We start from the raw sequence: 27,482 nt of genomic DNA on the forward strand, positions 1-27,482 counted from the left end.
TTCCTATCCCACCCCTCTAGGGGGACACAAAGCACTGAGCTGAGCTCCCTGTGCTATGCAGCTGCTTCCCACTAGCTAGCTATTTTACATTTGGTAGTGTATATATAAGACGGCTGAGTTTTTAGACACTGTCAGGAAGGCCTCCATCTTGTCCATTATTTATGATCTATGAGAGAGAAGGAAGGAAAGAGAGAGAGAGAGAAGGATTGTTTCTCTTTACTGAGAGTTCACTCCAGTCACTCAAACGAAGCAGCATTCTTCACATACCAGGTCGAGGAAGGCAGCTAAGGTATCCATCCCCCCACCCCCACCCCCACCCCGCGGAAAAATTGGAGACTAGGATATTTGGAGCCTTAGCGAGCTAGGAGGAGAGTCTTTCTCCAAATCTCACAAAGGATCAAGAACAGAGAAATTAATAGCATAGAGTGAATCTTTAGCCAACAGGGGAGCAGAGGACAAACTAAGAAAGAAGGTTCCTCGGGAACCTTGCCCCTGGCTGCCCACAAGCAAAACACTGTGTCTTTGAAGTGCTAATGTTGCTTTTCGTGGGGAGGAAGAAAAGAGAGGGGACAGCAGGGTTATAAACATGCTATTTGTTTGTCTTGAAGGTGCTAAACCAGTTTCCAGGTACAGGTGTTGTTTTGCTTTAGAAAGCTAGAGATGCGTTCTTCATAGGAAAGCTGACCAAATCCTAGAGCTGATTCTTCTTCCTCTTTTTTTTTTTTCCGCATACTAAACTGGGTCAGGGAGAGAGTTTCATATTTTTGTTGTTGTTGTTACACTGCCAGCTCAGAAGCAAGATGATTGGCTGAGACTTCGAGCCTAACAATTAATGTTAAATACAGGCAGCTGGCTGGGTTTTGATTAAATGCCACAATCAAGAAATCTGGCAATCTGGAACTTCGTGATAGCTGAAGCCTGTGTTTTTTTTTTTTTTTTTTTTTTCTGTTTTTGTTTTTAACCCCATATACACAATTGCTAATCTTTCGGGGTCTTTTCCTTTACTGTCACTACAGTTTTTCATGTTTAAAAAATTGGCAGAAATCGTCTGAAGACATGCAAGTTTCCTTGATTCTGAAACAGCTGAGGGCTTCTGTGTTGCTGCCCATGTGATTTGGAGTTTCTGCTCTATTTGATGAAAACGAACACCGAAGACGGTAATCAATTTGTTAGCACAATGTTTAATTATTCTTTTTTTTTTTCCTATTCAATTAATTGCTCATAAATGGGGAAACAAAAACTACTCAAATCAACCCCTTTTATTGGTAGGGCTATTCCGGAGACTGTATTTTTTGCTTCTGGCGCCACCTTATGGACGACAGCTATATTTCAAATATGGCAGTCAAGAATGGATTCATTTAGAAAGTGTTAGTATACTGTCCGTGTAACTTCTTGGTTTCGCGGACAGTATACTACAAGTGTGATGATCACCAAGTATAATGATCACTTAGTTTCTATTAGGGAAAGATTTCAGAAAATACCCTATAACAGGAAAAACTAATTGTGGTGAGTATGGAAATGTGTGCATCACTATGAAATATATGAAGAAAATCCAAATTTTGTAGTTCATATAAATCATCTGCATTTCCTTACAAGTCCTCAAGTCCTTTATGGGGGGGTGCACAGGGAGTGTCCACATTTTCCAGCTATCTCAAGATTTCAGATTTCTTCTCTCTGCTGAACTTGTGGTGGTGAAGAAGGAGAACTTGGGGCCCTGGGTCAGTGACCCCACACCTAGTTGCAGATGGGCTGAACCATTTTCTGGGCCTCTGCATGGAGTCTGCCTTGAGCAGCTGGTCCCTTCTGGCTTTCTGGGTATCATGTTGGGGATGGGTCATGAGTCAGTGTGCTCCACAGACCCCATGGCCCCTTAATTGTGACCTTGGCTGGCACAGGCCCTCTCATCACTTCTGGTCTCTCTACTGGGGAAGGGACAAAGTTCTGGATCTTCTGCAGACCATGTGCGGGCTCTGGGGTGTCAGTGACGTGTTCTCAGGCCATCTGTGTAGACGTCTTACCCACCATTGTTAGTCTTGCTTGTTGGATGTGGTACTACACCAATGACCACTCCCTAAAGACATGCTTGGGAAGTTGCCTGGTTTCCCACATCTACCCCAAGGTGGGAGTGAAGAATACATATGACTTGGAGCAAATCTGTAGAATCAATTTTGGCAAGCTTGACTCAGACACTCACAGAATTGTCAAAACTATCATATTTGCAGGGACTGAAAAGTACAAGTTTTGTAGTCAAAGCTGAAAATTAACTCTTTTTCGTGTGTGCATTTTAGATGTAATTATTTTGATTCCTCTTAGAGGCAAATGGATGTTTCTGGCAGAGTGGGAGAGCATAAACTTGGAAATGCAAATTGAAAAACACATCAATGTCTTTCAATAAAATGTTGCTTCTTTTCATTGTTATTATTATTAGTTCTAAAAATGCAAACATCTCATAGTTTGAATAAAAACTTGGAAAGCAAATTGCAGCGTCTATATTACTTCCTCTTAATGTTTCTTTCCTGACTTGACAAAAGTCAGATTGGTTGATATTTGGTTTTGCATTGACATTTTCCTTAAGAAGAGGTAGAAGCAACAAGATCGGAGAAGCTGGTGCATTTTAATAGGTACCCAATTTCCGATCACAGAGAGATGAGTCCTGGTATAGACAGTTTTCTTGCCAATCCAGTCCCTACACCAAAGCAGTATTAGCCCTTTAAACAAAATCACCTTTATTACTTTTTCCTTTGAAAAACCTTCAAGGTTCCCCAGGGGATATAAATTGAAGTTCAAGCTCCCTCTTCAGATGTACCTCCCACTACTCTCTTGTAGATTGCTTGCATGCAGAGAAACTGTTTCCTGTCTATGTCAGCCCGACAAGCTTTGTCCCTTCTCATTACCCCACCATGAACATCTATTTTTTTAATGCTATTTATATTTAATTTATTCTTCCAGGCCAATTCAAATCTCTTCTCATCTGTGAAACTTTCCCAAGTCAATCAGCCTCTCCCTTTTTTCATTTCTTAGGTCAGTGTTTCATAACCTGAAGTGAGCATCAGAATTACCTGGCTTGCATTTTCTACGCATGTTCTAGCCTCAGGCTCAGAGATTTTAATTCACTTGTTCTGGGATTGGGTCTACATGGTTCTGAGAATGTCCCTGTTTTTTTTTAAATTATTAATTAATTAATTAATTTATTTATTTTTGGCTGTGTTGGGTCTTCGTTTCTGTGCAAGGGCTTTCTCTGGTTGCGGCGCGCTGGGGCCACTCTTCATCGCGGTGCGTGGGCCTCTCACTATCGCAGCCTCTCTTGTTGCAGAGCACAGGCTCCAGACGCGCAGGCTCAGTAGTTGTAGTTCACGGGCCCAGTTGCTCTGCGGCATGTGGGATCTTCCCAGACCAGGGCTCGAACCCGTGTCCCCTGCATTGGCAGGCGGATTCTCAACCACTGCGCCACCAGGGAAGCCAGAGAATGTCCCTGTTTAAGAATCAGGCTGAAGAACGGAACTGGGTCATTTGTAGAAACGTGGATGGACCTAGAGACTGTCACACAGAGTGAATTAAGTCAGAAAGAGAAAAACAAATATTGTATATTAAGTCATATATGTGGAATCTAGAAAAATGGTACAGATGAACCGGTTTGCAAGGCAGAAATAGAGACACAGATGTAGAGAACAAACGTATGGACATTTGTTTTTTCCCCAAGGGGGGAAAGCAGGGGTGGGGGGATGGTGGTGGGATGAACTGGGAGATTGCGATTGACATATATACACTAATATGTATAAAATGGATAACTAATAAGAACCTGCTGCATAAAAAAATAAATAAATAAAATAAAATTAAAAAAAAAAGAATCAAGCTGAAGTTTAAGGTCTATCCTCTTCTAGTCCATTCCATTCAGCACTTAACCACTATTGCTTTGTCCTGTGTAACGTGGTGCCTGGGCAGGGTCTGAGATCAACTGTCAGACCGTCAGGGCTGAGGGTCCACACATTTCCCTGGAGTCCTTTGCGTGTCCCAACATAGCAGACTTCTGCTTGTTCATGGAATGCTCTAGAAACTCAAGGATGTTAAGAGTTACTATTGTTCCCACTTTCCTTGATTTATATTACAGTCAAGGACAGGGGCTTTTCCTACCATTGGTGTTCAGACATAGAGAGGCCCTGCTGGTCTATAGGATAAAACAACCAAATTCCTGAAAGAAAAAATCACCACAAGGGACAAAGAAGTACTAATTCATTAAACCCACATTTATTGAACACCTTTTATGTGCCAGACAGTGCGTTGGAGGTACATGATAACAGAACAGACAAGCTATCTCCCTCATTTCAGTGGGGACATGAGAGTGGACAGACAGAAAAGACGCGGAGGAGTGAGTACACAGTTCAGAGAGGGACCAGAGTTATGAAGAAGGGAATGTGCACCAGGTGAAGCAGCAGGGGAAAGAAGAGTGGGTCTTGTTCTGTGTGGGCTGCACCTCTCTCTGAAAGCTGGGGCAGCCCCTGATGTCACCCTTTCCTGGGCCTGCAGCCTCACTCCGGGAATGCTGGGACTCTCAGTGCAGGACAGGTTTAGGCCATGGAGGAAAAGACAATGTTACTAAGGACCAAATAATGGACCTGTGTTAACAGAGGTCAGCTGTTAGGAGGATACAGGCATGGATGTGGACACCGGCCATGCAGGTTTGGGTCTGGAGGTGATCATAGCAGTGTGGGCCAAGGCCCAGGGCTAGGTAAGTCACAGCAGGAACCAGGGCAGAGGGCTGGGCAGGCAGGACTCGAGTAGAGGAACTGCAGAGCTCCCACTAACCCTAAAAAATACTCTTTCTGCTCCCACCCGCTCAGAATCCTAGCAGGAAAGATACCCTACAAGGGTCTCTGGACACTCAGGTCCCTTACGTAGTCAGTCCTAAGGACTCACGTAGATGCTCCTGGAAATAGCAGTCACAGTTAACTGGCCAGTGGGTGCTCAGAGTGGGAGATGGGTGTGTGAGAGTGAATGAGTGGCTAAGCTGTGCCCACCCACCACTGAAGTCTGACCTGCTCTTTTTTTTTTTGCGGTACGCAGGCCTCTCACTGCTGTGGCCTCTCCCGTTGCGGAGCACAGGCTCCGGACGCGCAGGCTCAACGGCCATGGCTCACGGGCCCAGCCGCTCCGCGGCATGTGGGATCTTCCCGGACCGGGACACGAACCCCTGTCCCCTGCATCGGCAGGCGGACTCTCAACCACTGCGCCGCCAGGGAAGCCCTGACCTGCTTTTTAATCTCTCTTTTGCGAGAACTTTGAGGTCAAGGATTCCTTTATATTTGGCACTAATCAGGGCTTCTCAGAGTAAGAATTAGGAACTCAGCAAATACTTATTGGTTTCCATTTGACTATTTTGACTTCGGGCTTTGTTTTTTATTTTTCTCTCACTGAGGAAGCATTAAAATGACGACTGGCCAATGTCAATCAGATTGACATGGGTAAATCAGTGGTTGATTACATTTAGACTTTTTTTCTTCCTGATCCTCCTGCAAGTATGATTCCCAATTACATCCAAGGAAGAATTAAACAATTCTGTGATGCAAATGAGATTTAATTCATAATGCTCCTGGGAATCAAATACACACAACTGCTTAATTGCTGGAAACTTGCCCAAAGTTGGTGTTTCAGTTATTTAATGCTGACAAACAAACCACCTTAAAATTTAGTGGCTTAAACACTATTTTATTATCTTTCCCAATTCTATAGGTTGACTGGGCTCACTTGGAGGAAACTTCTCTTCCACAAGATTATGGTTGGGGCTGCAGTCATTTGGGAGCTTGATTGAGTTGAAAAGTCCCAAATGACTCATTCAAAGAGCTGACCATTGGCGTTGGCTGTTGACTGGGAACTCAGCTAGGGCTGCTGACTGAATGTCTCAGTTCTTATTCATGTGGCCCTCTCCATATGCAGCTTGGGCTTCCTCACAGCATGGCAGCTTGGTTCTTGGGAGAGGCATGCAAGAGAAAGGAAGCCGAAGTTGCCAGTCCTCTGAAGACTGAACTCACATTCACCACATTCTATTGGTCAAAGTAGTCATGGGCCAGCCCACATTTAAGAGGAGGGGAAATAATCTCTACACTCACTATAAGAATGGCACACATGTACAAGAAGTTTCCATCTTTGGAAACTATCTACCATATTGGCCCTCTGGCCACCACAATTCACATCTCTCTCCAATAAGCAAAATATACTCACTCCTCCCAACCAGTTAGCATTATGTTATTAGCTCAAAGTCCAGGATCTCATTATCTAAATCAGGTTCAGTTATGAATGGGTGTCTGTGGGTGCAACTTCTCTGGTGTGGTTCCTTGGTGTAGAGTCCTGTAAATTGAAAAGACATTATCTTTTCTATACACACCCAACATACAATGTGAGAAAAGGACAATATAACTATAGTAAATACAACAACAGGTGTATAGCTTTCACTAGTCCATAGTAAATCTGAAATCCAGTCATGCATATGTTAACAGGTTTTTTTTTTCTTTTCAAATTAAAAAATCAGTCTCTAGTTCTCCTGGGGAGTGGTTCTCTATGGCTCAACTCTTCAAATCATCCTTTCCTTTCCATAAGAAATTACCTATGCTTGCAGCTGAATGGTTGTCTCAGCCTACTTCCTTAGCATAAGAAGTTAGGGGTCCAGAGACCTCTTTTTACTTTGAACTGTCTCTATCTCTTTTAGTCCAAATTAGTATAATTCCTTAAAAAGCTTTATAGATTTCCTGTGTATCAAATTAGAAATCCACTCCATTAGACAAAGTCTGTAGCCAGAAGTCTCCTTGAGACAGGCACCTCTAAATCTTGGAATGAGAGTCAGAATGCTGTGGAAAAACTCCCTTAAGATTCTTGGAAGTCTTGTTGTCTAGCTGAGAAGATCTTGAGGCACTGTTTTAAATCCTCCTGAGGTCTTAGAAGGGTCTTACAACTGCATTCTTGCTTTGAACTTTACTCTGAGAACACATTTTACATGGAAACATGGACTTAACCTTTGCCTTGATGTCATTCCTTCTGAGAACATTTTGTTGAGTCCTGGGTCTCTATGTGTTTTGTAAATTCTGCTCTCAAACTGGACTGTCCTTTTTGAGGGGGTTTCATCTCTCCCTTTTCTCATATTTTCTCAGAGGCAGCTACAGGAAACTGGTTGTCACTCTTAACATTCTTCCCAGAAATCTCTTTGTCTAGGTGCATACACGTATTAGTTACCCTTTCTATTCTCAGCATCACTGCAGAAAATGTTGCCCAAATTTTATAGTGTTGCCAAACTTTCTACCTATCTGTGACATGGATTGCCTTTTCTTTAGCCTCCAGTGACAATTTCCTCACTCACTCTCCTTCCAGGCTCCATTAGTCGTTTCGTTGAGGTCCTTTTGGCTCCTGTCTGCCGCCCAGCTCCAAAGCCAAAGCTGCATATTTTAGGTTTCTGTTACAACAATACACACTTCCGGATATTAAGCTCTGTTTCAGTTATCTAATGCCACAGAATAAACCCTAAACAAAATAAACCTCAAAACTTAGTGGCTTAAAACAACATCCATTTAATTATGTCTCAAAATTCTGTAGGTTGAATGAACCCAACTGGGCAGTACGGCTCCCATGACATCAGCTGGGGCTATGGTCATCTGAGGGCTCTCCTGGGATGCATGGCTAAGCCTACTGACTGAAGACTTCCGTTCTCTTCCACTTGGGTCTCAGCATGTAGCTGTTTAGGCTTCCTCAAAATTTGGTGCCTGGGTTTCAAGAATGAGTGTTCCAAAAGGAAGGAGATAGAAACTGCTAGCTTAAGGTCTGGGTTTGAAATTCACTTCTGACATATTTTCTCAGTCAGAGCAAGGGGACAACTCAGATTCAAAGGGAGGGAAAAAAACTCCACCTCTTGTATGGCATGCTGGTCATCTTTGGAGACTACCGCTGCTGGGGAGTAATGATTGCCTCTTGTAATAAGAAATTACATTGAATCGGGTGCTACTTTTCTTTTGTGGAGGAGATAGACCTCACATTTCTAGAATCTCCCAATAATTTTTCCCTCTGATTCATCTTGCATACTGAAGGCATATTGATACTTATTGTTCAAACAATTGATGTTTTGCTTTATCTACTGAGAATCCGGTGTAAGACAAATGCATTTGATGTTTCTTTCTGTTGGGCAGTAATTCTTGGTAAAAAGTTGGAAAAACAGGGATTGAGGCTTGAAACAGGGATTGAGGCAAAGTTTTAATTTAACATCGATGTGTGATATAGTCACCACAGCACTCCTTTTTTGTAAATATGATTTTTGTAAACTTGCAAATTCTCTGACTGATCGTGACCTGGGTAATAGAACATCCATGAGGAATGGAGCCCTCCCTAAAGAGAAAAGAGGGAAAAATTTCCCCCACTTAATTTGTTTTAGTGTATGTCTTTAAAAAAAAAAACAACACACAGTTCAGAATGACATGAAATAGAAAATATCTCTCTGCTCAGTCCTCACCACCTTCAAAAACTCAGCACCACTCTTCAGAGACAACAGTGAATGCTGACAGATCTTCTGGTGGTTGCTATTATAAATAGATTTAATATGTTTATACCTCTCTTTTGTTTCTTTTAAATAAATTTATTTATTTATTTGGCTGCGTTGGGTTATCGTTGCTGTGCACAGGCTTTCTCTACTTGTAATGAGCCGGGGTTACTCTTTGTTGCGGTGCACGGGCTTCTCATTGTGGTGGCTTCTTTTGTTGCAGAGCATGGGCTCTAGGTGTGCGGGCTTCAGTAGTTGTGGCATGCGGGCTCAGTAGTTGTGGCTCACGGGCTCTAGAGCGCAGGCTCAGTAGTTGTGGCACATGGACTTATTTGCTTCGTGGTATGTGGGATCTTCCCGGACCAGGGCTCAAATGCATGTCCCCATCATTGGCAGGTGGATTCTTAACCACGGCGCCACCAGGGAAGTCCCTATACCTCTCTTTCTTGATTGGTAAATTTAAGCAGTATTTATTGTGTCCTTGGATTACAAAGCAGTTTTACCAAAATTTTAATGTGTGTCAAAAACAAGTTGAGTGTTTCCTAAGACACCCCCAGAGTTTCTGAGTTGGCGGGTCTGGGATGTGGCCTGAGAATTTGCATTTCTAGCAAGTTCCCAGGTGGTGCTGATGATTTTGTTGGGGACCATATTCTGAGAACTACTGTCATGAAAATAAACATTTTTGTTTTTGACTTAACACTACATCCTTTTCTCCTCTCTTATTTATCTACTGATTTTTCTGAATTATATATATTTTAATTCTGGCATTTATATTTGTGTCATATGAAAATATACTTATGTGTTTATTACTTGATTGGTCATCTTTAGGCAGTATCCAGTGACAGACAGCAGCTATAAAAGATGAGGAAATATGAGAATTTTATTTATTTATTTATTTATTTATTTATTTATTTTTTGCGGTACGCGGGCCTCTCACTGCTGTGGCCTCTCCCATTGCGGAGCACAGGCTCCGGACGCGCAGGCCCAGCGGCCATGGCTCAGGGGCCATGGCTCAGGGGCCCAGCCGCCCTGCAGCATGTGGGACCCCCCGGACCGGGGCAAGAACCCGCGTCCCCTGCATCGGCAAGCGGACTCCCAACCACTGCGCCACCAAGGAAGCCCAAAATTATTTTTCCTTTATAATTTTGTTACTATTATAAGTGGTGCCTTTGGGGAAAATTGTGTTTTTAATCATTTGGTGCTGTTATAGAGAAATGTAATTTATTTCTACATCTTGTTCTTATATCCAGTCACCTTGCTAATCCTTTAGTAATTCTAATTCTTTACTGGTAAGATTTTGCATGTTGATACCTGCAGCTCTAATTCGTTCATTGTTAATGTATAACGTTTCATTTTTCTCATTATATTACACATTCGTAATTCATTCTCATATGGATGGACATTTAGTGGTTCAGATGGTCTCCTCCTCCTTCTTTGCTATTAGGCAATAATGCAACAATACAATTTTAGCACCTGTGTCCTTGTGGACATGTGTGATTTTTCTTTTCCAAGACATACCAGGGAGTGGAACCACTGGATTGTGGAAACTCAGACACCACTTGTGCACAATTCATAGCCTGTTGGCCTGACCTGTTTTTCCAGTTATTGCCATGGCAACCGGCTCTGAGTGAGCTCCCAGTGACTTTGCACAGGCGCTCCCTCTTGTTTGTGCTGCCTGTCTCTTGTCTTCAGCCCAGGACAGGGCAGGGGACACAGAAGACCCTTGCTCAGTGTACACCTGTGCACAGTTGTGAGGTGTGGGGAGTTAACACCCCGTGGGGTAGACCTTTGGCACTGGGACAGAGGAGCCAGTGCATAAACCTCACCCTTCTCCCCCTGGACTAACTGCCCTGCAGTGTGTTTTTTTTGGCCTCTCGAAGGGGGATCTCATTAGACTCAGGCCCCTTCTGTGCCTCACTTTGGTCACTTCTAAGAGACCACTGGTCCCTTCGGGGGTGGTGCAGCAGAGTTCACGGGCTCGTCTCCATGCCTCCTGAAGCTGCTCTGAAGTCTTCCTGTGTCAGAGGGGTGGGAGGGATGCGGATGGGTCGTGAGGAAGAGACTACTCACATTCAACTGAGGTTTGGGGGCTTAAGTGACTCACATGGTGAATGCTGTGCGTGGGAACAGGTGGAAAGCTGGGTTTCAGCTTTGGGTTCGAACTAGACAAAATTGGTGCTAGCAGAAATGACAGTTTCGAGGTTGGTTTGGAACAATGAAAATCAGCTAAGGATTTAGTTGTACATTCAGAGTCAGGACGTAGAAAAAGATGTGACCTGGATGCCCATTACCAGCTTGGATTAGTAAACAGTGTCAGGGCAGAAGTCTCAGGTCCTGATTCTGTGTACTTAAGTACACAGTTGACCTAATTTGTAGATTATGTTGCATCACAGTCCATGGTATGATCATTCATGGTACAAATATTTATTGAGAACCTACTATATGCCAAATATTGCTCTAAGTGTTATAAAAATATTAACTAATTTAATCCTCATAACAACACTCTAAAGTAAGAATTATTATTATTATTATTATTAGCCGTGCCACAGGGTTTGCAGGATCTTAGTTCCCCGACCAGGGATTGAACCCAGGCCCCCTGCAATGGAAGCACCGAGTCCTAACCACTGGACCACCAGGGAATTCCCGGAAGTAAGAAACATTATTATCCCATTTTATAGAAGAGGAGATTTAGATACAGGGAGGTTCATTATGTACCTCAGGTCCCACAGTGGTTGAACCCAGGAAGTCTACACCTAGGCCCAGGCTCTTAACCACTTTGCTACACTGATTATTGATTCTCTTGTTAGTTGCTTCTTCCACCCATCCTTCCTTCCTTTCTTCTTTCCTTCCTTCCTTCCTCCCTTCCTTCCTTCCTTCCTTCTGTCCTCCTTTCCTTCCTTTCTTCCTTCCATCTGTCTTTCCTTTACTTTTCTTTTCATGTCAGATTTGTTGAGGTATAATTAACATACGGTTGGACTATATTATTATATAATTAATATATGGCTATATTATCTTATATAATGAGCATAAGGTTATAATATAATTAGTATATGGTTAATTATACCATAATCAAGATATAGACATTTTCACCACCCCAAGAAGTTTACTGTGTCTTTTCCTTCACCCCCAGCCTCTGGCAACCACTGATCTCTTCTACCTCCCTGTAGTTTTGCTTTTTGGAGAATGTCACAAGAGCAGAGCCGTGGAGTCTGTAGCCTTTTGAGCAGTCTTCTTTCACCGAGAATGATGTACATGAGCTTCGTCCCCGTCGTTGCATGTATTAGTGGCTTGTTTCTGTTTAGGACTGAGGAGCATTCTATGGTGTGGATGTTTATTTATCCATTCAGTAGCCGATGGATGTTTGGATTATTTCCAGTTTTTGGTGATTACGAATAAAGCTGCCGTAAATATTTGCCTACCGGTATTTGTAATGGGAATATATTTTCAATTTCCTGGGTAAATACCTAGGAATGGAATTGCGGCATCATATGATAAGTGACTATTTAACTTTATAAAAAGAGCCAAACTGCCTTTTTCGAAAATGCTGTACCATTTTGCATTTTCACCAGCAATGTATGATTTTGCCAGTTGCTCTACATCCTTTTCAGCCCTTGATACAGTAAGCCTTAAAAAAGTTTTCTTTAGTTGGTTTAATAGATGTTTAGTGGTATCTCACTATGGTTTTGATACGCATTTCTCTCATGACTAATAATGTTGAGTATGTTTACATGGGCTTATTTGCTATCTGCATGTCTTCTTTGGAATGCTTTTTGGAGATAAGATTTCATTTTCATTAACCACATGCTTATTAATGAATATCATTCAGTCCAACTCTACAAATGGATGTTCACATACAGTTCAGAGTTTTTATTTCTGGTCATTACGGAGGATGCAGAATAGTGTAGTAGTTAAGGACGGGAGCAGGGTTCAAACTACAGCTCAGTAACTTACGAGCCATGTGCCCTTGGGAAAATTGTTGTGTAATCCTGTGACTGTTTTCTCATCTGTAAAAGGAGGATAATAAGAGCACCTACTGTAAAGAGGTATTGTGAGGAAAATGTGAGATGATTCATGTGATGTATGTAACACAATGCCTGTGTAGGTGCTGTATAAGTGGTGCTATCATCATCTTCATCGTCATCTTCATCGCCATCATCACCATAATCATCATCTGGTCCATGACTGAGTCCCTGAAAGTATATATCAACTAACATACATTCAGAAAATTCACTCATTTTTATTTAATTCCAGAACTGTAAAGAGACCAAGTTCAATCCCCAAATATCAAAAAAGAAGGAAAGAAAATCTGGAGAATGTATCTTCATTACATAGTTCACGTGGCCAGCAATTTGAAGACCCTGCAGATACTTTATAAAATACCAGTTTCAATATGGAAAATCCCAATAATTTCCAGACCTGCTTTGGCATCGGGAAAAGTATAATATCTGGTTCTTCCATTTCTCCTCCAGATTCTCTAGCAGTCAATAGACTAATGTTTAAAACATGCTTAGACTTAAACAAACGTGTAAACCACTTTGCCACTTGCACACACCTTTAATTTTAATCAGGTGGAAATATGTCTTTGCTTTTTGTTGGTACAGCTCAATACTGACTCTCTTTTCTGATGGGACATCATGATATTATGAGATTGTAATGGGGTTTGGATTTGTGGAATGAATCTTGGGAAAACAAATTTAAACACAATTTAATGCTATAAAATGACTTTAGCTATTGATGTCGGAGACCAGCCCAAGAAGAACTCCTGTTCTTTTCAGGGGGAGGATATATAATTGCTCAATGAGTCCACTGAGGGGAGCCATTTCCATAGCAAAGATATTACAGACGTGGACTGGAGCTTGTGTCCAGGGTACGACATCAGCTTTAGGGTTTAAAATGCACAAGGTCTTCAGATTCCTAAAAGCACTGTAATTTTACAATAATCAGACAGAACCACAAGGCAATACAAACACTTAGCTGCAATGATTTAAAATAAAAACCTATTGAATTTAGGTGGTGATACATGGGAAAGTCAAGAACATCTTTTTTCTCTTTGCATTCCCTTTGGAAATATCTAGCACCAAATGAAAGTTAGTTGTAGGTAGCAATAGCAATAGATAACGTTTATTGAGGGCTTGCTCTGTGCTAAGCCTGTCATAAGTATTGACTTATTTAATCCTCACAATGATCCTATAATTTTGGGAGTAGTTATTATCATCCCCATTTCATAGTTGGGAAACAGAAGCACAGAGAGGTAAGTGAACTGTCCAAGGTCACAGAGCTATTAAGAAGCAGGCCGTCCGGCTCTAGAAACCACAGTCTTACACGTCACTATGCTGCCTTTTAGTGGGAGAGTTCATAAGGCTTAGCTGAAAAAATGATGAGTGAATGAAGGGGAAAGTGGGAGAATGAGACGGTGAAATAAGGTGGTTTAGGCAATTGTTCCAGTGATCAGAACTAATATTTTCATGGAGACCGAGAGAGAAAAGTCAAAACTGGTCTCCTAACAGTTGCATGAAGACAGCAGAAACATCAAGAGAAAATAGTTGAAGATGAATTTGTTTCAAATATATTTTAATACTGGGAACTTTGCCAAAAGTCCTTAAGGGTAATGACATTGGGGATATTAGCAGAAGGTTTTGACCCAGATGAACTGAACAGAGACATTGATGCAGTTTCAGTGAAAAACATGCTGTGTTCGACAAAATTGAACTTTGCTATGGTTTCATTTCTTCATATTTTATTTTATTTATTTATTTTTTTTGCGGCACACGGGCCTCTCACTGCTGTGGCCTCTCCCGTTGCGGAGCACAGGCTCCGGACGCGCAGGCTCAGCGGCCATGGCTCACGGGCCCAGCCGCTCCGCGGCATGTGGGATCTTCCCAGACCGGGGCACGAACCCATGTCCCCTGCATCGGCAGGCGGACTCTCAACCACTGCGCCACCAGGGAAGCCCTCCATATTTTATTAACATTTCCGAACTTCCCTCATCTTCCTGGGCTGTCTTTAAATTTTTTTCTCCCCTTTTTTTATTCTCATTTTTTTGCAGCTGTTTTCAAATACTCTGGCTTTGCCATGTTTTCTTGGCTTTGATGATATGTGAATTCCAATTTACCTGGTGATAAAAGAAGTCTCACAGAGAAATCTACAAAGTTAAACTGCTAAGCCAGTTTTCCTTGACTTAAAATGATTTCAGCCATATTATATGCAACACATAAAATGTCAAAGATGAAAAAAGTAAATGAATCATTTATAACCCCAAAGAGAGGAACAAAAATTTCTGAGCGATTCTTCTGAGAAAAAATATCTAACATGGAGCCTGAGAGATAGGCTTTGTGGTCCTTGGAGGAGCTCGTGACCCATCTCTGTGTTCACTTGCAAATTATTTTCTTGGCTAAAAAATAGCATATGTTAATTTAGAAAAATTGACTTATGGAGACTATCTGCTTTGCCAAGGGAAGTGAGAGAACCCAATTTTATTATGTTTGTGAGTCATCTCTTTTCCTTGGTTCTGTAAAAAGATTGTTATGAAACTCATCAAATATTACTTAGAAATAAAACTAATGTTTGGGATTCATTTATAAAACAGGAATTAATTCACATAATTAAATGTCATTTTAACTTCAAGGTGCTATAAAAAAGACATTTGCCGTTGAAGATCTGCCTGTTTCCAGACATCAGTTGTTTGTATAGAAGCCTTTCTGGACGCTCTCCCGTGCTTCCTTTCAGTTCAGAGTAAGAAAGATGGTCAGTCTTGGAGTTCTGGTCAACTGCTTGGCCTTCTGGCTGAATAGTGCAAAGAAAGTGACTTGTCTTTTATCCCAGTTTGATTTAACCTCATGAAGGGCTTGAGTAGCCAGATAGCGGTTCCCGGCCAAGGGGAGCCTAGGAGAGCTCAGCCAGGTCCTAGAGAAGGCGGGAGGGTGGGTGGAGAGGGGTTGAGCTGAGACTTATAACTAGAGAACCCACATCTCTCTGTAAGATCCAAAGGAAGTCGGGGTCTGGGGCTGTGAGAGAAGCCACCCAGAGCAGGGTCTGTGCAGCCACAAGCACACAGTGGGGATTGGACAACGCAGGTGAGAGCAGAAAATGTCTACAAATCTGCCTCTGGTGCGCCCCCGGGCCACTGCTGGTAGAGTGGTGTACTTGACACACGTCCCGTGGCAAGGTCAGAGCATTTAAAGTACAGTAAGTCCCCTATATATGAACCTTCAAGTTGCAAACCTTCCAAGATGCGAACGTGCATCTGGTTCCTTGTTGGAACTGTGCCATCAGCGTCAGGCGTGAGTGAAACTGCAGCTTGACCTCCGTCTTCTGTTGCTGACGATCCTTCAGTTCTACTATCTCCCACCTCCTCTCCCTCCTCCAGTCAGCAACCCTTCTTGCCTGTTCACTCGATGCCAGCCCCTGTATGCCGGCTGCTATACTGTACTACTGTACTTTTCAAGGTACTGTACTGTAAGATTAAAAATGTTTTCTTTATTTTTTGTGTTTGTTTTTTATGTGTTATTTGTGTGAAAAGTATTATAAATCTATTACAGTACACTACTATGTAGCCGATTGTGTTAGTTGGGAACCTAGTCTAATTTTGTTGGACTTACGAACGCACTCTTGGGATGGAACCTGTTCATATGTAGGGGTATTGTACGTGGTAGGCCCGAAACCACAAAAGCAAGAAAAACAGTAAAAGGACACATCTGACTATGTTAAAAAAAAATGTCTATCTCGTAAATGGCATTTTACGACAAAGTTGACACTGTCTCTTAAGACCTTAACCCTCGGTCTATGAATGAGGAGAAAGGAGCTGGGCAGGGAAGTGGTTTGGGTTGTGAAGCCTCACCCATGTTTGCCCTCTCATTGGGGACTCTCTCTTGTGGCCCTACAGACTTTCCTTCATCTTCCTTACCTATCCTCCCACCCCACCATATTGATGGAGGGCTGGGGGTGACTTAGAATCAGGGCATCCCAAGGCCCATGACTGGGTAGGTAAGCTGAGAGGAAGGGAGGGGAGAACCCATATATGAAGGTAGGAACTTCGCTTCTTTTATACTGTTACACCTGGGTGCATAATGGCTTCCACAGGCTTCTGTGGGTGAGTCTGAGAATCTATCACCTATTATATATATTTTATATAATTTCCATATAAAGTTTTTGGTAGAAAATACCCCCACATATGTTTCCTTTGGGAACCCAATACCTGACCCGTATTCCTTCTCTAGAAGGATCCTAGCATTTTTCACATCTTGATGGAGCCTCCTTTTCCAAGATAAAGGATTAAGATGAATATCTTAGAAACTGTATCTTCTTGGATTTCCTGTTTATCACACTGCGCACTTGAGGATGATGCATGTCATGCATGACAAGATACAACTGTTTATATGAGCATAGAAAACACTGCGCTTTGTTCTAAGTACTTTACATACTTTTACTCCTTTAGTCCTAACAACAGCCCCTGGGATGGATGATACCCATTTATAGATGAGGACACTGAGATAACAAGTAAGTTCCAGGTTGGCTCTGAGTTCAGCTGTCTTAACCATGCTACTAGTCGGTTTCTGAAAATGGAAAAGCAATTCATTCTTTTTTCCCTGTTTTTGCATTAGAAGGATTAGATCTTTGGTGCCCTAGAGCTCCTGGAAAATTTGGATATTAAATTTTCTAGACTCTTAAGGGAAACAGAACTAGTTTTGTTTTGGGGGAAGTTTCTGGGTCTAATGGGCTATCTACTCTAGTGTGAAACAGCTAGCTGAAAAGTGGGCTTGAGATGCAAATGGCTTTGGAGGTACCATGCGATCTCCAGGGGAAAGAAGAAGGGAAATGACAGAGGGAAATTATGGCCCAGGAAAATGGGGCTGATCCAAGAGAAGCTGCCCAAAGGATAAAAGGAGTCTCACCCTGGGAAGACTTGGATGGGTACATGGATTTAGCACAAGACTGTCATGAATGATGGAGCATGTTGAACTTTTGTGACTCAGTGAAGCAGCCCTGGTACTCACACACTTGTGTTTCCTTCTTTGGATTCTGATCTGGGTCTGTGAGTTGCTGTAACTAATAGAATGAAGCAGAGGTGCCACAGGGCCAGTGTGGACTCCAGTCTTAAGAAGGTCTAGTAGACGTGATCGTGTGTTCTTGGGAGCCTCGAGCCGCCATATAATAAATATGGATATCCTTGCTGAAGAGACCACATGGAGAGTTCTTTGGAGAGGCTGTGTGGAGAGGGAGAAGCCCTGACATTACATGGAGGAGATCAAAGGCCAGCCGATTGAGGCCACACACCTGCGAACCCAGTCAATTGGCTCAGCCAGCTTCCAGCTGTCGGAGCCATTCCAGTGGAGGCACCAGATATATGAGTGAAGAAGCCCCAGCAGATATCACATGGGACAGATATGTGTGTGTGTGTGTGTGTGTGTGTGTGTGTGTGTGTGTATGAGCCTATTGGTTGTTTCTCTGGAGAACCCAGACTATTACAAATGGTAAGGCTTGCTACATATATTCTTTGTGTTGCTGAATAGAATAAGCTCAAGACCTTCTGAACTGGGACAGTGGTGAATGACCCTTTGTTACATGTCTTAAAGCAATTATTGGATTGAGAATTTGGAGCTGTGTGTTAGGCTTCTGGTTCTGCCCCTCTGTGACCTTGGGAAAACCAATCAACCTTCCTGGACCTCAGTTTCATTATGGCTATAGCTCTCAAAAATTTCTGCAATTTAAATATGGTTATTAGGATAAAAAAAAGAAACAATGGACAGACGCCCTCCGGCGACCTACACGCACAGGCGGGGCCAAATCCAAAGCTGAGCCCCTGGGAGCTGTGAGAACAAAGAAGAGAAAGGGAAATCTCTCCCAGCAGCCTCAGAAGCAGCGGATTAAAGCTCCACAATCAACTTGATATACCCTGCATCTGTGGAATACCTGAATAGTCAACGAATCATCCCAAATTAAGGAGCCCTGTGGATGAAAGGCTCTTGGTGCTGCAGCCAGGAGTCAGTGCTGTGCCTCTGAGGTGGGAGAGCCAACTTCAGGACACTAGTCCACAAGAGGCCTCCCAGCTGCACATAATATCAAACAGCAAAAATCTCCGAGAGATCTCCATCTCAACGCCAGCACCCAGCTTCACTCAACGACCAGCAAGCTACAGTGCTGGACATCCTATGCCAAACAACTAGCAAGACAGGAACACAACCCCACCCATTAGCAGAGAGGCTGCCCAAAATCATAATAAGTCTACAGACACCCCAAAACACACCACCAGACGTGGACCTGCCCACCAGAAAGACAAGATCCAGCCTCATCCACCAGAACACAGGCACTAGTACCCTCCACCAGGAAGCCGACACAACCCACTGAACCAACCTTAGCCACTGGGGACAGACACAAAAAACAACAGGAACTATGAACCTTCAGCCTGCAAAAAAGGAGACCACAAACACAGTAAGATAAGCAAAATGAAAAGACAGAAAAACACACAGCAGATGAAGGAGCAAGATAAAAACCCACCAGACCTAACAAATGAAGAGGAAATAGGCAGTCTACCGGAAAAAGAATTCAGAATAATGATAGTAAGGTTGATCCGAAATCTTGGAGATAGAATGGACAATAGAATGGACAAAATGCAAGAATCAGTTAACAAGGACCTAGAAGAACTAAAGATGAAACAGGCAACGATGAACAACACAATAAATGAAATTAAAAGTACTCTAGATGGGATCAATAGCAGAATAACTGAGGCAGAAGAACGGATAAGTGACCTGGAAGATAAAATAGTGGAAATAACTACTACAGAGCAGAATAAAGAAAAAAGAATGAAAAGAACTGAGGACAGTCTCAGAGACCTCTGGGACAACATTAAACGCACCAACATTCGAATTATAGGGGTTCCAGAAGAAGAAGAGAAAAAGAAAGGGACTGAGAAAATATTTGAAGAGATTATAGTTGAAAACTTCCCTAATATGGGAAAGGAAATAGTTAATCAAGTCCAGGAAGCACAGAGAGTCCCATACAGGATAAATCCAAGGAGAAATACGCCAAGACACATATTAATCAAACTGTCAAAAATTAAATACAAAGAAAACATATTAAAAGCAGCAAGGGAAAAACAACAAATAACACACAAGGGAATCCCCATAAGGTTAACAGCTGATCTTTCAGCAGAAACTCTGCAAGCCAGAAGGGAGTGGCAGGACATATTGAAAGTGTTGAAGGAGAAAAACCTGCAACCAAGATTACTCTACCCAGCAAGGATCTCATTCAGATTTGATGGAGAAATTAAAACCTTTACAGACAAGCAAAAGCTGAGAGAGTTCAGCACCACCAAACCAGCTCTACAACAACTGCTAAAGGAACTTCTCTAGGCAAGAAACACAAAAGAAGGAAAAGACCTACAATAACAAACCCCAAACAATTAAGAAAATGGGAATGGGAACACACATATTGATAATTACCTTAAATGTAAATGGACTAAATGCTCCCACCAAAAGACACAGATTGGCTGAATGGATACAAAAACAAGACCCATATATCTGCTGTCTACAAGAGACCCACTTCAGACCTAGAGACACATACAGACTGAAAGTAAGGGGATGGAAAAAGGTATTTCATGCAAATGGAAACCAAAAGAAAGCTGGAGTAGCAATCCTCATATAAGTTTTATATATATATATATATATATATATATATATATATATATATATATATGTAGTTTGCTTGAGTGCAGTGTTTTTTGTTTTCTGTACTGAATTCATTAGCATGGGTCAGTATAAAATTTAGCATAGGTCAATATGTAATTTGTAAACTAATAAGGTCTTAAAGTGAGGAATTAAGTCTTTTAAATTTAATTATTTATTGTAAAGAGCAGAATAGCATACATAAACAGGTGCCTAAGGAAAACTTGTATTCTAATATGGAACTCTCATGAACACCTTTCTTTTTTTCTTCTAACGGTATGATAGTAGGCCATTTGATTTTTTTTATGGCTTTAACTTTACAACAATGAAATATTCGTAAATTTTAAAAAGTATTTTTCTTTATTTGATGCGGGTGGGATACTGGAGAAATGAAAGGTCAAACATCTATTGAGGAATCCATACTTGTCTATATATTGTGTACTTTTATTTCAAGAACTGATTTAAAATTCCTAAAAGGATGCTATAATAAGTTATTATGCCATTTTACAGACTGAATTAAGTGAATTTCAGGGAGGTATGAAACTTGCCTAAGGCTATCCAGCTACCAAGCGGTAGAAGTGAGAATTAAATCCAGGTATACCTATTAAAAAAAAGAAAAAAAAAAAAAAAAAAAAAAAAAAAAGAAGGCGAGGGCAGCACCAGGGTATGGGGTTGTTAGTTTTATAGGGGTGAGTAATTTCATACGCTGATGAGTGGGAGGAGTATTCCAGCTATTTTGGGGAAGGGGTGGGGATTTCTAGGAATTGAGCCACCGCCCACTTTTTGACCTTTATGGTCATCCTTGGAACTGTCATGGCACCTGTGGGTGTGTCGCTTAGCTTGCTGATGTGTTACAATGAGTGTATACTGAGGCTCAAGGTCTAGTGGAAGTAGACTCGTCCGCCATCTTGGACCTATTTTGTTCTAATCAGTTTATGTTGTGTCCTCGGGCTATGTAATTCTTTTAAAGGTTGTGCCCTGCCCCCTTTCCTCCTGTTTCATATTGAATATATAATATTTACCAGAGTATGTTTTAATAATTAATACATGATATATTGTATAATTAATTTATATATCATATATATAATGATATCTATAGGTATTTGTTCTAATAAGTCATTAAAAATAAAAAAAAAAAAAAGAAACAATGGAGCCCTTGTTACTGCAATAATGAGGTTTAATCATGGTGCAGGTGAGAACAATATAATAAGCTTTTTAAAATAAAGCTTTTAAAAGTGGGCATATTTTGTACTTCCTACTTTCTGCACTTTAACTTGTATGAGCTGAAAAGAGGCATATTCTTGGGGGTTACCATACTTAATCAATTACCCAGGGACATTAACTGGCACACCTGTTCACATTTACCTTTTTATTACTTGGCCTCAAAGCCAATAACGTTAGTTTGTCCAATTCGTTTTCATAATGCAACAATTGCTTTTAATCATACATTTTCTTCCAAGTGTCTGAGTGGATAGGAGAGAATGGCCACGTAAGTGTCAGGGACCATCACTGAAAGGGAAAGCTAAACAGATTCTTTTTGGCTTCAGAGGCCCGATCACCAGGAGGTGTGCCCTCTGGACCTGGGCCGTTATCTGTCTGGTTTTAGTGTGTGTTCACTAGAATGATTATGGGCCTGTGTAAGCACAGTAGCCCAGTCCCTGGTGAGCGTTAAGGAGGACTCTGACAGGTCTGTGCATTCCCAGGGCAGTGTCTCACGCCATTAAATGCCCACTGGTGAGGGGTGGCTCAGGTCATTCATGATAAAACAGCTGTGACACAGGGCTTGCGAACAGAGGAACTCTCTGATGGACACAGATGCCGGGGTGGAATAACTTTGTGGTTCGTGCCTGTTAAGTGCTTTCTGACTCCTGGGAAGACCCTCGGTCTTGCTTACTGGGACCTATTCTCTGGACACACAGTGACGGTAGATTGGTTGTTGCTGTTCCACGTGGAGTTCTGGAACTGCAAAGATTTAAGACTTAGAGATGGTGGTTTTCAATTTTAATTTTAACTATGGAGACTTTTGTTCAAAAGAAATGGGTACAGAGGTGCAGTGTGGGAAGCTGGTAGAAGGGAGTACTTCAGGTTGAAGGGGTCAAGGCAGAGCATGAAGGCTAACACTTCCTGGGGCTGCTCCCTCAGGCCTCACAAAGACCCCAAGTGGGGAGTCTCTGAGAACCAGTGGTGCGGCCCAACTTCTTCCTCCTACACATGAGGGAACTGAGGCCCAGGGACATGAGGGACCTTCCCAAGAGCACTCTGCGAGCAAGAGGCACAGCCTGGGTGTTTCTTCCAGAAGCTTCTCCACACCAGCATGTTGTTTTTACCCAAGGCTTGCAGCCATGATGGATTTTGGTTTGTGGTTCCTGTTGTAAGTCATGCTGGGCTGCTTCCCATGATCTCCTGGAAAAAGTTCTGTGGTCACATACATCCCTCTTGGAGATGCTTTGGTGAAGGGAGAGAGCCCCAACCTGGGAGCTGGCTGCCACATTTCTTAGTCTGGACTCCCACTGTCTAGCTTTGTGATGATGCGGAAGTCATTTTCTTTCACTGGGCCACAGTCTCCTCATCTGGAAAGTGGAAACCTGAACAACTGGAATTCTGGTCATATTAGCTTCCTATTGCCACTGTAACAAATTTCCACACATTTGGTAGCTTAAAACTGCAGAAATTTATCTTCTCACAGTTCTGGAGGCCAGAAGTCTGTGATTAGTTTTGCTGGGGTGAAATAAACATGTTGGCAGGGCTGTAATCCCTCTGAAGGCTCTAGAGGAGAATGCGTTCCTTGCCTCTTCCAGCTTCTGGAGACTGTGGACAGGTATGGGAGGGGCGGTGGGAGAGTTTGAAAGAGTGGTAAATGTCTTTCAAAGCCCCCCTAAAATTGAAATGTTTCAAGAAATAAAACACAATGATTGGAAACAAAATTTTGATGGTGGGCCAGACTGAGTATACCCATGAGCTAGAATCAGCTCAGAGGCCAGCACTTTTCAACTTCCAGTTTATGAGATACACTTATCAAACTTCATAACGTCTGCCCAGCTGAGGTTAGGTAACTGTTTCCCCCAACATCAGCATGAGGAGGGCTCAGTGGAGAGAATTGACGTCCACACCCTACCCACGAAGCTCAGCCTGCAATGTAGTTTCGAGTTGCCCTCCCATGAAGCTGTGTGTGACATTGGGCACACACTGACCCCTCTCCCCTTGAATCCTTTTATACTTAGCTTCAGCACTCGATCTAGCCCTTGGCATTTATTTCACAGCATATTGTGAGAATCCAAAGGAAAGAAACATTTCAAAACTTTTGGGAGGCTTCTCATATTGCTTGATAGAGCGAATATATATGAAAATGTTATGTAAATTGTGAAGCATCCTATAAATGTTGGTTGTGGTTTTCACTGTGGCTGCCAGTAGATGTCTTAACATTATTGCCTGAATAGATGGTGGGTTAGGCCTAACCACCAGTTATGATCTTTTTTGGGGGGTGCTTTTTTTTATTAGCAAAAGACAAAGGGAGTAGGAATGGCAAGTTATCACCTTTTGTTTTGAATCAGTGCGCTGTCCTTCTAGTTATTGCTGGTGAGCAGTGTGGCAGATGTTACTACTCTTTATTAGAGTCTGGTTTCCCTCTGCTTCCAGGCAGCTGGGAAGATTGTCCATCCCTGTCTCCCTGAAGTTGGGCATGACCATGTGACTTGCATTGACCAGTGAAATATGAGCAGAAGTGATACTCCCAGGTAAGACTTTAACCGATGATGCTCAGCTCTTCAGCCTCTTTTCCCAGCTTCAGCAAGTGTGGAAACATTAATTGATATGGAGAGGTGATGCTAAGTCATTACATGGAGGACAGCTTCCCTGAGGAGTTGCCCTGACCTCTCAGAGATACTTCATGCCACCAAGAGTTGGGGGTTTGTTTCCTTAGATTAATCCTAGCTTATCCTGACTGATACAAGATTTCTATCTATCTCTCTATCATCTATCTCTCTACATTAGGCCATTATTTAACAGGCCATTATATATTAGATATATAGTATCATTTAATATTTCATATATAATATATATGTGCATATAAATAATTGCCTAATAAATATATTATATTAAGACATTATTTAACAAAATGTCACAAAATGCTACGGAAGAGCACAGGCTTTGGAGCCAGACCTGGGTTTCATTGCTTTTGTGCTCAGTGGCCTCTAAGACTCAGTTTCCCCATTTTTGAGATGGAGAATAATAATTAGGACCAACTTCCTTTATCTGAATGAAAATGAGAAACTGTGCAATTTATATATATCACCTTGAGTTTTTAAGAGTACTGAGCATGAAGTCTGCATCCATTCAGTAGGGTGAGGCAAACAAGGCACCTAGAGGGCAAAATGTAAGGAACACCCACACTCAGGCTCATGCAAGAGTGGATATTTCCATGCCTGTGTAAACATCTGTAACTTCCTGGACAGGAAATTGTAAGCTTCTTGCTGGTCAGAGCCATGTCTGCTTCATCTTTCTCCAGGGCCTGGTCCCTTGAGTATGTAACATGATTTTCATTTATGCAGAAACAGACCAGCACTTTTTTTCCCCTTCAATCAGAGTGAGAACTGATACTTCAACAAAAATTCCATTGCTAGCCCTGGACCATCAACTTTTATAGAAATAACTGTAGCTCTTTCTTTTCTGCTTGTGGCAGCTGTGATGCTTTGAAACAAAAGGGGGTCTTGGGGGTCAGGAGTCAGGTTGGGTTATCAGGGGTGTTTGGTGATGCCCTTTCAGTTCAGATCCACTGTTTTGGGCAAACTCCCAATCCACTTTGGACTGTTGTCAATGAAAGAGCTAGAGGCAGTATTTATCCCAACTAGGCACAATTCCAAATTATTGGCTAAACTAGACTAAACTAGGACTCATGGAAAAAACTTGCCATTGCCTTTTAATAGCTGAGTCAGTTTAGAGGTTTGGATGCAAAACAATCAGTGTTTGAGACATTGCATTTAGAAATATTCCAAGTTTATCAGGATAACTTGCGGCATTGATCGTTGGTTTTGCTCCTTCTCTGGCCTTTTTTCTCTAGCATTTACCAATCTTCTTTGCAGAAAAAGGTGACAGAGAACGTTCCATCTATTCATTTTGCCTTCTTTCACCTGATCCAATGTGGGTTAGGAAATGAACTTGGGAAAAGGCAATAATCTGGTTTATTTAGTTAATGGGGAGGCTTGACATGTCAAACTAAACAATCCAACAAATGTCATGAATTCTGTGTACCAAGGTTAGTTACCATCCTAGATAAATAGGCAAATGATCATTTCATCCCACAGATACAGATGTTTCTTTTGTCATGTGATATGTACCTTCCCCCAAATCCTGAGTTCTGCAAAACTGAGCACTAAAAACAACAGGGCTTATTTTTGCTTTTCACCTCTCTAACTGGACAGCACAAACAATCATCCTAAAAAATAAATATGACTAGAATATAGAACTCTATCTTTAAAACAAAGATGAAGGTGGCTTGATTGAAGGAGATCTAAGGCAAGGAGAATCTGCTGAGTTCTGAAGACAAGGGTGTAATGCACAAAATTTGGGGAGAACTGCACAACATGCCCTTGCTATACAGAGCACACGGCTGGACTGAGCAAAGAAGAATGGGGGATGAATGGCACCTTGTACAGCCTCATAATCCTCCATGGTTTGCAGCTTTCATCCCTGTTTGTGTACGTGGCATTCAGTTGTGCTCCACTTTAACACACTGGGACAAATCACGTATGAATCCATGTAACTTCTACTTATATTATTAATCAAATCTGAAATAGGTTGTGTTATAGAAATACGCATTACGGCAGAACTGACTGGACTGTGTTTATGGTCAGGCATGACCTGTTATGATTGGGATCTAGGGAATTGTAAGGAGAACGGGAAGGTTGAATATTGACCAAAGAGACTCAGATGGTCTCTAGTTGACTTTTTTTTTTCACATAATTTTCTCTTCTCTTATCCAGAAGGGAAACTCTCAGTATCTTTTTGTATTGACTTATATTGAGTATAATCTCATCAAAGAAACTTCTGTCTTTTTAAAAATATTAAATTTATAAGCAAATGAGTTAAAATGCTTTAAATAAGTGTAGTGAAAATTTTCAGAGAAATGGATCCAGATTCGGATAAGGGAGGGAGGTTTGGCTTCTCAATTTCTCTTATTTTAGTCACCACTGGCATGGGAAATCGTTATCCTGAAGGCATCTAGATGTTTTAGGAAAAACAAAATTTTAAGCTTTTTTTTAAAGCTATTTTGATTCCTGGCAAAATCCCATATATGTTTGCTGGTTTTGGTTTAGTTTTTGCTGAACACTTTGTCTTATTATCTTTAAAATCGAAGTGTTGCTCAAGGGAGATTTAACCTGCACAATATGGTTCTGATTATTTGTGTATAACTCAGCAAAATTGTGTTTGGTCAGAGTTATTTATTTATTTTTTCATCTCTTTAATTTTCATTGAATCTCTTGAATTTTTCTTCCCATTTCCTTTCTTCGGCTTTAATTTAATGAATGTCCTTTTCATGGACAATGAAATATTTGCATTTTGAGAGGCTCAAACTTTGTTGAAACATCAGTGTTACCAAAGTGGGACATGATGCATTTCCTATAAGGAACGTTGGGTTGTTTAGAAGCTGGAGGTGGGGCTTGGAAATTTTTGACTATTTCTCTTATTTCTTGACTTGTCTTTTTGTGGATGGTTCTTAAGGCTACTTATGGTTGCTTCGGTGTTACCAAAAATGGTAAGACACCAAACAACAACAATAGCAACCCTCCCATTCTTATTAACCCCTTTTCCCCTGCAGAAACATGTAAACTAAATCTCTAGTCAACACTTTAAAAAAGAGTAGCTCAGAAGTAACATGTTTAAGGAATCTGAAGTATTTTTCATGGGCTCAAAAAGTAACAAGAGTATTTATGACCTGTCGACTTGGAGATAGTATTACATTCTGTTGGGAGGTTTAACTTATTTTCTCTCCTTAATTCTACCAAATGACTTCTTTTATCTAGTTTTCCCATCATTCTGCCTTCCTAAGTGGACTAACTAAGCATTTCCAGACTCCACCACCGTGACAAGTGTCAGGGAGCCCTTTGCTCCCAGACTGCTGCACTGATGTGCCAACTTTGGCAGGACCCCACGCGAGGACAGCTGGTATCCGAGAAACTCAGGAAGGTCCCTGGCTCTTCAGTGAGTCCCAGGCTCCTCACAGCCTTCATCTGCAGAGGGCAGGACTCTGGCACTTGCTCTTGGGTGTCAGCTGTCTCCAACAACTTCCCCAGGAGCTTTCAGAGTGTCGGTGA

At 41.8% G+C, this 27,482-nt stretch overlaps 1 long non-coding RNA gene across 1 annotated transcript; it reads left to right on the top strand.

Moving 5' to 3' along the window:
• LOC125964633 (uncharacterized) lies at positions 1–27,482 on the top strand. Its single transcript, XR_007477834.1, has 3 exons — positions 1–1,157; positions 23,809–23,906; positions 27,192–27,482. It is a non-coding gene; the product is annotated as an uncharacterized LOC125964633 (long non-coding RNA).

Source organism: Orcinus orca, chromosome 6 (assembly GCF_937001465.1).
Source record: "Orcinus orca chromosome 6, mOrcOrc1.1, whole genome shotgun sequence".
Classification (NCBI taxonomy): domain Eukaryota; kingdom Metazoa; phylum Chordata; class Mammalia; order Artiodactyla; family Delphinidae; genus Orcinus; species Orcinus orca.